Here is a 3,342-nt window from a genome sequence, read left to right as displayed (position 1 = left end):
CAGTTGCATCCACAGAACCAGCAACAGGCGCTGCAGCCGCAGCAACAGCAGCAGCAGAAGCATCATCATCATAATTATCATTATCGTCACCATTTTTTTTCGTTCTGCTTGTTTAATTATACAATATAAATTACAGTGACAAGTCCATTAGCCAGCAAAACAATCAACATCATCTTTATAGGAAAAATACCTACAAAGAAGCATGTAAAGCCAGAAGATAACTATATCCTAACTTGTCTCATCAACGTGATAAGAGCATACCCCATGGCCTGTTTTTCATTTAGGCTACTAATTGCAGAACTAAAATTCAACACAAGAGCAAGGTTTAAGTGTGTTTTTATGCTCAGTGTGATTTTTTGCGGTTAGTTTACCAAGTTCTCCCTTTTCAATTCTATGTGACGCAATATTTTGTCAACACTAATAACCCCTGAACAATCTATTTTACCTTTGGGTAAATGTTTAATCAGGACTGAGGATCGTATATAACATAATAAATGACAAATGTATTATCGATACTCGAAAATGAGTTAAATTAGTATGATCCGGAGAGTATTAGTTTAAAGAATGAACCATCCGGACTCACAACAGTGATAGATGTAGCTATTTCAACGACGCTTATATAGTCGTTGGTAGTATATATTTAAAACATCACTATGTACAATACAATGTTCCCGAAGGTATGCAACCGTTAAAAGTGTCATTGTTGGACTATAACAGTGTTATAAAAACATGCACGAACTACCTGAATGAGAAATGATATGAAAAAGGAAATTTGGCATTGCATAAGATAATGCTTAGTCAGAGTGTCTGACATGCAAGATAAAAGGAAACAAATCATGGTGCCCCAAAGTGAAAATAACACAAAGTACATATTTATGTATGTTAATTTTCGTGTCTTATTGTTTAGAAATTTTAAATTGGAAGTTAAGTCCTAAGCTGAGTGCATCTAAACAGGAGAATCATTAATTGTTTACTTCCGTGTCTTTCCATGTAAATTACATTATATCAATTATAAAACCTACCCATAATTTGTAAACAAACAAACAAAATAGTCATGCCCCGGGTGAGGATCGAACTCACGAACTTCAGATTGATATATGTTCATTGCTAATGAGACTAACGCGCTACCTACTGCGATACCGAGGCACATTTTCCTCGTTCTGCCTTTAAGCGTTTTAAACCTTATATTTAATTTAAACTTTTTTTTAATTTACAACGATTGTGAAACAGGTTATTACAAAATTATATTAATCACTCTCGTTGACACGATTTAACGCGTGAGTTTAGTTGGTGGTCACCAAACTGGACAAGTGGGTTTTCTCCGTGTACTCCGGTTTCCCCCACAATACACAAGACCACATTCTCGCGTAAATTTAATATTAACCTATTGTTACGTCATAGATGTTTGATGTTACTTTAATACCTATAATTAATTTATTCTTTGGCAGTTTTTTTACACAAGTAGGTCGTTGAAACAACACACAGTCAATTGTTGCAAACAGTAAACAGTAATACAGTATAATTTGCATTTACTATCAACATTTCAAAAAATGAACATCAAGTATTATCTCGATCTATACTTTGCATGAACTTCATAACAGAATGTAAGTATTTGAAAGAATGTAATAAAAACTACTTTAATTTAATAACATTAGCCTGCAAACCGCACGTACATGTAAATGTTATCAAAGGGCACTCGGTTTCACACAAACACTTTCTTAAACTTGTTTTATTTATATAGTCATGTATATTTGATAGTGTTTCACATAATTGCATGTAACAGATTATTTTATGTATGCTTACCATTTGCTGGCTTGCGTTGAAACAAGACAAAAGTGTCACATAAAAGGCGATGACAACGATACAACATCACCAGTGATTTAAAAACACTGTAACAGATGTAAAACAGCCGTAATGTAATGTCTAAGGTACTGAAGCGTAACTATTTACAACATAATTCGATTTGGTATTCTTAAAACGCATATGGAAAACTTCACAAGCCACAGCTTTATATCAAAAATCAACTATGATTTGCTGATTGCACTTAAGATTGTTGGATTTATGTTTATTTTATTACTAGTTGATCTAAAATTACAACGTTTGTTTGCATATAGCGGAACGACAATTTAGCAATACATATCAATATCATTTGGTTATGTTTATTTCCGGTTTCTCTTATCATTGCAAACTTGCATTTGTACGTGCTTTGTTGAATAGATTACTAAGATAAAGGGTCATAAATCACGTAAATCAAAGGGGTTCTCAAATGGGTCACAACCACCACAACCGATGAAACAAAACAAGTAAATGACCTTTTCGACAGAAAAGATAGGGAAATAGTTCTTAGTGAAAAAAAGAATATCCTATTTTCTGTTTGGACACGTGTGACGTATTTTAGATTTGCTTAAATTTTAATGATGCAATCCTTGTCTAAAATTTCAGGTTTGCATCAATCTATATAATTCCGTTAAATTGAAATTAAAGGGACTGTACACCAGATTGGCACAAAAAAAATATTTTTTTTGTAACCAATCTCAAGACAATTTATTAATAGAATGTGTTACGCTTTGATATCATAATTGTAAAAATAGTACCAAAATGTAAAAAAGAAAATGTGTCGGAGACCGGGTTCGAACCCGTGTCGCCAAAATTGCAGTCTAGCGTCGTATCCACTGAGCTACGACATATTACTCTAATCGGGAGACATAATTAAGCTGTACAACTAACTCGGTAATATCACGTTATAACATCGACTAGCCAATCACGCATAAGGAATGAATTCTACTCGGTAGACAAACCCAGTAATCTTTTTAAATGGGAAATTCGAAATAACTGCTAAACTTAAATAAATTGTAAACTATGTGGTACTTCAGTGAGTAAATTTCAATGCATTGTATACATTAATACCAAGTTTATGTCGGTTTCCGACAATTTTCTCTTTTTTTTTGGCAAATTGATGATCTGGTGCACAGTTGCTTTAATGCCAAGCATTGCACCATTAAAATACAAGTAAATCTTAATATCAGAACATTTCTTAAGTTACGTGATTCCTCACCTCGAGGTTGATGGGGTTTTGTTGTTTCTTTTTCTCAAACAGAGAAATTAAGGTAGAACATGATTTTTATTTTATTTGACAAAAATTTTCTTTTTGTAAAACATATGCGGTTTGTTTACACACAACAATAAAAGTGAGGAAATTGTAGAACACTTCTTACTTTTATAAGATAACAAATGATTGCACTAAAATACACTGAAATTGGGTGTTTGTTGAGAACAAGCGCAAGCAATTATGTAAGGCAGTTGATATTACTCGATCAATTTGAGTTTGTTGAATATGCATTT

Source organism: Mya arenaria, chromosome 7 (assembly GCF_026914265.1).
Source record: "Mya arenaria isolate MELC-2E11 chromosome 7, ASM2691426v1".
Taxonomy (NCBI): domain Eukaryota; kingdom Metazoa; phylum Mollusca; class Bivalvia; order Myida; family Myidae; genus Mya; species Mya arenaria.
The sequence above is the reverse complement of the archived record's forward strand: the minus strand, read 5'-3'. Positions refer to the sequence as shown.